This window comes from Erithacus rubecula (assembly GCF_903797595.1).
Source record: "Erithacus rubecula genome assembly, contig: scaffold_145_arrow_ctg1, whole genome shotgun sequence".
Taxonomy (NCBI): domain Eukaryota; kingdom Metazoa; phylum Chordata; class Aves; order Passeriformes; family Muscicapidae; genus Erithacus; species Erithacus rubecula.
The window spans coordinates 83,784-91,425 of NW_027636154.1; positions in this window are offsets into that span (position 1 = coordinate 83,784).

A 7,642-nucleotide genomic window follows, 5' to 3' on the forward strand; every position below is an offset into this window, starting at 1 on the left:
TTCCTGCGCTGCTCCAGCTCCATCCCCTCTGTTGGGCCCCATTGGATGCTCCCCAGTGACCCTTGTTGGGCAGAGCCTTGGTGATCCATGGTCCTGGTGATCCTTATTGGGAACGCACCTTGCTGGTGGTCTCCACATCTTCCTGGTTCTCTGTGGGCACCTGAACTCAGCAGGCCAAAAATCCATTGGGATGCAGACTTGTTGGTGAAGGAATAGCAAAGACTTTTGAATGCCTAGCAAGTAGTTCTGAAGCAATAGATGAAATATAGATCTTAGCAGTATTTGACATAGATGCTGAAAATAGTTATGTTAAGGTTTGAGGCCTCTTCCATTGTTTAGATAAAACCAAATACCATATATGCCAAAGAAGCAGCAGATACCCTGTCTCAAGCCTCGCAGGAAAGACCTGAAGATAAGGGTAAAGCCATAAAACATGGTAATTTAGTTGTTCCTATAGGTTGCATGTAAATATTAGGAAATTAGTATATTGTATTAGATTGGTTGTTTGAATTTAGATTATTCATTATGGAATAATACTTATCGTACTGCAAATGGAAAATCTTTCTCTCTCTCTTCTCTGCTTCTCCTCTCTTCTCTATGCTTTTGTCTCTTCTTCTTCTTCCTCTCTTCTCTCCCCGCTCCTCCTCTCCTCCTCCTCGCTCTTATTACCCCTAATCTCTAACTTTTCTCTAAGCTCTCTCATATACCCACGCCCTATAATAAAATACAACCCTGAAGAACAGCAAATAATCATCTCCTGAGTCTGTCCAGTGACTGTCCAGAAACCCCACGGTCCCAAAACACTTGGCCTGTGGGGGACACAAGAGTTTCCCAGGCCTGGGCTCTGGTGCTGTCCCTGCTGACTGAGTGCCAGAGCGGCTCCCAGCGACACCTGCCACATGTTCCTTCCCCTGCCCTCACCTCCCTGAACCACCAGCACCCACTGCAGTCCATGGTGGCATCAGAGCTGTCTCCAGCCTGTTCAAAAGGAGACAGATCACAAACAGGCACAGGGTGCCCATGGTGACATCTCAAGTCTCTCTGGGCTGCTAAAGAGCACTGAGGTCACATGAGGCCAGTGACTCCATGGTGACATGCCAGACCTCTTTCACCCTCCAAAGACTTGTGAGCTCCCAAGCACTCACCAGAGGACAACAGATGTGTCTCTACATGCCAAGGAGCCCATTTGGCACAGGCACTCACCGAGGTTCCATGCTTACATCCCAGTGGTCTCTGTGATCCTAAAGAACACTGAGGTCATGTGCAATCCCAAGGGCTCCATGGTGACATTGCAGCAGTCTCTCATTTGCCAACCCACACTGACCTCACAGGCTGTCACAGGGTCTCAATGGCAACATCACAAGTGTCTCCAGGATGCTAAGCAGCTGTGATGTCACAGGGACTCTAGGGTGACATTCCAGGGGTGTCAAAGGCTGCAAAAGAACCATGAGGTCACACACTGTTACAGGAATTCCACAGGGACATCCCAGGGGGCTCCAGGCTGCTAAAGAAGTGCTTTGCCACAGGCACTCAGAGGGGTTCCATTGTGACATGCCAGTGGTTGCCACACTCCTAAGGAACACGGAGGTCACAGGCAGTGACAGCAGCTCTGTGCTGACATCCCTCGTGTCTCCACCCTGCCAAAGAACTCTGATGTCACTGGCACTGACAAGGGCTCCATGGTGACATCCCAGGTTTCTATGAACTACTAAAGAGCACTCAGGTCAAAAGCCCTCCCAAGGCCTCCATCCTCACATCCCAGAGGGAGACAGGTTTTTAAAGAGCCCTGAGCTCACCTGCACTCACAGGGCTTCCACGGTGGCATCACAGGGCTCTCTGGGGCTTCTAAGGAGCCAGGAGGTCCCTGGCAGTGAGAGGCACTCCGTGGTCACATCCTAGAAGAATCTGGGCTGCCAAAGAGAGGTCAGGAGCAGTCACAGGTACTCCATGGTGTGAAAAGTAAGATTCACTTTCCTGGTAAATTTCAAAACGTTTAATAAAAGACAGTAAGAGACAAACAATAAAGCCAAAGGTTATAAAGGTCAGGTGCTTGACATACAGCCAAGAGCATACACTAACTCAGAAAACATTTTCTAAATGCATCAACGTATTGCATACTCCTAGAACTTCATGCACTATTCAACCCGTAAATCAACTTTTAAAAACTTTTTATTTTAACTTTTTTTTCTCCTTGTGGCTCATGCTCTTCTTGTCAGCGCATTCCCAGATAACGAAGATCAATAAATTCCTTCCCTGGACTTCTGGTGTTAGTCACCCCTGTGCTCATCCAGACAGGAATAATCCAAGAATGTGTAGAAATTCCTGATATCTTCCTTTTTACCATTCTCCGACTTAGTTACATGAGCAAAAGCTTTTTACATCACCATGTTACAGTCCAAGAAATACAGATATTTATCACATTACTATTTCTAAGTTTTGGTAAGAGCAGAACTAAAAGAAACTATATTCATACAGCAAAGTTTTCCAACATTATACACATAGCATTCATTTTAATACTTGCGAAAAGCCAATAATATAATATGGAATTATAACAACGGTGACATCACAAGGGCCTTTAATCTTCCTCCCCTCTCAGTCACCCTCAGCACGCCCCACTGCTCCCGGCAAGGGAAGGAGGGAGTCTTTAGGAGCCGCCGGAGCTCCTGCCCCGTCCCTGCACGGGCAGCAGCGTGAGACCCTAAACCCGGTGTGCGGGACTCTGAACCCGCCGCGCCCCTGCCCCGCCTGCCGCCTCCATTTCTGCATCGCTCCCTCGCCCCGCTGCGCTCCCGCTCGCCCGGGCTGGAGAAGCAGCGGGGGAGGCGTGGGAAAAGCGCCATCAAACAAAACTCCAAGCGACCCGCACAGAAATCTCCTTGGCAGAGAGACACCGGGCAGGGCCCCGCCATCGCCCGCAGCCCGTGCCCGGCCGCACCGTGCCCGGCCCCGCTGCTCGCCCAGCGCAGCCTCCTCCTCTCCCGCCATCGCCCGCAGCCCGTGCCCGGCCGCACCGTGCCCGGCCCCGCTGCTCGCCCAGCGCAGCCTCCTCCTCTCCCGCCGCCGCCCGGGGCCCTCACGCTCGGCTGCCGCCGGCGGGAAAAGCCCTTCCCGTGCTGCCCCGCGCCACCGCCGAGCCTGAGGGAGCCTGAGGGGCTGCGCGGGCAGCGAGGGGAAAACAGAAGGAAAAACAGAAATCAGAAACAAAAAGCGGCCTGGCAGTGGCGGAAAAGGGAGACTAACAACTACCACACTCTCGCCTAAGACTCCTGCCCATAGCCGCAGCTCCGCCTGCCGCGCCGAAAAATAAAACGCCCCGCAGCAGAAACACAAAATTCCCTCCCCTCAGAGCGCAGAGCCAAAGCCGAAAGCCGCCAAGGGCGCCCGGCCCTGCGCTGCCGCGGCGGGCGGGGGAACTCGGGCCGGGCCGGTCGCTTCGGGCCGGGCTCTGGGGGCAGCGGGGCCGGGACGGCGCAGTATTTCTCTGAATATTCAGGAGAAGCCAATCCCACAACATGTGTTTGTAGCAGCGGCAGAGCCGCAGCGCCCAGCGCTCCCCACTCCCACCCCACCTGCGCCACCCCCTCGCATCCAGCGACCCCCGGGAGCGGAACTGGGGCTCGGGGGGAGGGGGACGGCACGGACGGATCTGCACTGGGGGCCCCGAGCCCCCTGCCCAGCCCTGTGAAGCGCGGAAAAACTCTCTATACCGCACAAAATAAGGTATAAGAGTAGGTATGTATTTATTCAGCGCTCAGGGGGATAACTCCTCCAAAACCACGCACACCTTTGGCGACCTGCACCTCTCTTTTTATTCTCTACAAACTACAATTGCACAATACACCTAATACATATTCATTGCCTGCTCTGCTTCATACTACAATTAGCTACACGCCTCTTTCTGCTCCACACGGCTCCTTGGGAAAAAGGAAACAAGTGTTCCTCTCAGTTGAACATTTCATCTTGTCTCCTTGCACATATTCTTTTTACTCCTTTGCTCATCTTCTGGACTTTGATACCAGTTTTCCTGGGTTCAGGGATCTGGAGAATCCCCCTTATCCTGTGGTGCCTTTGTCCTTGCATCCTGTTCGCCCACCCCAGCTCTTTATCTTATCCTCCAGCCTTGCTCTCCCCGTTCTTGTAAGCACCGTAAATTCCAGCAAACATAGGGTTTTGTCAGCCCCCTTCTAGTCCAAGCATTTCTCGATGCTCGATTCCTAACTCTCAGTTGCTCTGTCTCCCCTGCAGGCTCAGGGGGTGCTGCCCCCTCCCCAACAGCCGCTGCTGCGGCGGCCGCGGGGCACAGGGGGTGGCAAAGGGGGGTCCGGGATGCGAGCGGGGGAGCAGCGGGAGGAAGAGGAGAGAGGGGAAGGGGAGGAGAGAGGAAGGGGAGGAGCAGGAGCAGGAGGAGCAGGAGAGGATCAGCAGGCGCAGGCGGAGAATCGCGGTGCTGCAGGGCGAGCCCGCTGAGCCCGCAGCTCCGCTGGCCCCGGCAGCATCGCATTCCTGCATCCCGCGGGTGAGCGCGGAGGGGAAGCTCGGCCCGGGGCTATCGCGGCAGCTCCGGCACGGCTGGTTGGGTTTTGGATTCTTGGGGGATGAGGGTTGGTGTTTGTGCCTCGCAGATTCGGGAATCGAGTCCCAAATGTATTTGGGTGTCCGTGGGAGAGGTATTGTTTTATTGATGTGAGGAGGGGATGTTTCTGGCTCTTGCAGGAATCCAAAGCTGAGCAGTAAATGCTCCTTGGGGGGATTTGAAGGGGCCCACGTGGCGATGGCCCGGTCCCGGCGGGGCGGGACATCGGTTTTGGGGATCCCCGGGAGAGGCGGGGGATGAAAGGCGGGAGCCCCGGCGTGGGGAGAGGGGCGACAGCAGAGCTGGGGGACCCCCGGCAGCCTGGAGGGAAGGTGGAGCCGGGAGATGAGTGGGGTGCGGGCCCCCCGAGCCTGGAAGGGCTGGCAGGGAACGGGGGAAGCCCTGAGTGCCTGGAGTGGGAGGAGCCGAGTCAGAATCAGGACAGGATGAGCCCTGGGACCCACAAAACTCCCTCAGCGTGCCTGAGCAAGAGCCGGAAGAGGGGGAATCCCCAGGAGCCACGGGCCCCCAGCAGCTCTGAGAACAGGGACCTCCATAACCCCAAAGTGAAGACAGTGCGAACAGGGATCTCCTGGGAGAGTGTTTTTGGGCTCCTTAGTGATTTTTGGAGGTTTTTATGGACTCTAGACAACCTGGGCATTTCTAGAGATGCACTCAGACATCAGGACCTTCAAAGCCATATCACTCATGTCGTTTTTCCCCCAAACCAAGATTTTCCATTCCCAAGTCTTATCCAGGTGGAGGAAAAGGCTGTGAGGAAGAAGAAAATGCCCCAGGACAGCCAGGCAGGTGAGGAGGAAGTCACTGCCCCTTTCCCTCTCTGTTCTGCTGGGGAGGATTGGGGGCATCTCCTTCCCCTTCCCTCTGGCACAGAGGCAAATCCCATCCTCTCCTTGTCCTTCCTGCCCCAGACCAGGAGCTGAGGATGGAGACCAAGGAGGACAAATCCCTGCAGCAGAACCTCGTGGAAGAGGCCATTTGGAGCGACTCCACAGCACAGGAATCCAACAGGGAGGAAAAGCCACAAAGATCCCGCACCAGGAGGGGCTGCAAATGTAGATCATGGGGATCTGAGGAGGAAAGACCCAACCTGGGCCAGGCAGGCAGCCAGAGATGTGGCCAGAGCTCTGAGCTGAGGGTCCATGAGCAGCTTCATGATGGCAAAAAGCCCCTTCAGTGTTTGGAATGTGGGAAGAGTTTCTGCACGAGCTCCAGCCTGGTCCGGCACCAGAAGATCCACACTGGGGAACGGCCCTACGAGTGTAGGGAATGTGGCAAGAGATTCAGAAACACCTCAGATCTGATCAGGCAGCAGACAGTGCACTCTGGGGAACAGCCCTATGAGTGTGGGGAATGTGGGAAGAGATTATGCAGCAGCTACTCTTTGAACTGCCACCAGATGATCCACACCGGGGAACATCCGTATGAGTGTGGGGAATGTGGGAAGGGATTCAGAAACACTTCTGACCTGATCCGGCACCTAGCAGTGCACACTGGGGAACGGCCCTACGAGTGTGGGGAATGTGGGAAGGGCTTCAGCTGCAGCTCCAGTGTGAATGTCCACCAGAGGACCCACACTGGGGAACAGCCCTACCAGTGTGGGGAATGTGGGAGGAGCTTCAGCCAGAGCTCCAGTTTGATCTACCACCAGAGGACCCACACTGGGGAACGGCCCTTCAAATATGGGGAATGTGGGAAGAGCTTCAACCAGAGCTCCAGTTTGCACTACCACCAGAGGATCCACACTGGGGAATGGCCCTACAAGTATGGGGAATGTGGGATGGGCTTCAGGATGCGCTCCCAACTCACCCAGCACCAGATGATCCACAGTGGGGTACGACCCTATGTGTGTGGGGAATGTGGGAAGAGCTTCCGTGACAGTTCTCGCCTGATCATGCACCAGGCAATGAATGCTGGGGAATGCCCCTACAAGTGCTCAGAATGTGGGAAGGGCTTCAGCCAGAGATGCAACCTTATTGTCCACCATAGGATCCACACTGGGGAGAAGCCCTATGAGTGTCCTGAGTGTGGGAAGAGGTTTCAGAAGAGATCCCATCTGCTCAGGCATCAGCAGATTCACACACAAAAGAGGCCCTTCCGCTGCCCTGACTGTGGGAAGGGATTTAAGAGAAACTCCACCCTCATCACCCACCAGTGGATCCACACCGGGGAGAGGCCCTAACAGTGTCCCCAGTGTGGGAAGAGCTTCTCCCAGAGCTTTGCTGTGACCCAACACCAATGGGGTCACGGGTAAGGGAAGCCCTGTGGATGCTCCGCGTGCGGGAAGATCTTCCTGCGCTGCTCCAGCTCCATCCCCACTGGAGGACCCCATTGGATGCTCCCCAGTGACCCTTGTTGGGGAGAACCTCGGTGATCCATGGTCCTGGTGATCCATGTTGGGAACTCACCTGGCTGGTGGTCTCCACATCTTCTTGGCTCTCTGTGGGCACCTGGACTCAGCAGGCCAAAAAACCATTTAGATTCAGACTGATGTCAGGAATTTATTTGAGACAGCAGATTTTACTTTCCACCCCAGAAAATGTCACCTTTTGCATCCAATCATTTCATCTGGCAGCATCAAGGAATACTGGATGGTTTTGGAGGTCTTTACCAACCGAAATCATTCTATGATTCGACTTTTCTCTGTTCCACCGGTATCTTCCACAGCCAAACAGTGATGGACTGGGGCAAAAAAACCCCAAGATTGTGGAGACAGTGAAGTGAAAAGGCCTCTAAAAATGGTTCTTTCCACCCACCCAAGCACATGCATACTCAGTCAGCATGGACAGGTAAATCCTTTTATTTTGGCCTTGATCTTCTTTCATTTTTCTTCATTCCTTCACCCAACATTGGGGTAAAAATAAAGCCATTTATTAAGACATTTTGGGATATGGGTTGGCGACATGATCAGGACTGGGACAGGAATATGGGTATGGATACGGATATGGACATAGATATGACCTGGACATGGATATGGATATGCATATGGATATGCATGTGGATGTGGTATGGATATGGATGTGGATGTGGACATGAATGTGGCCATAG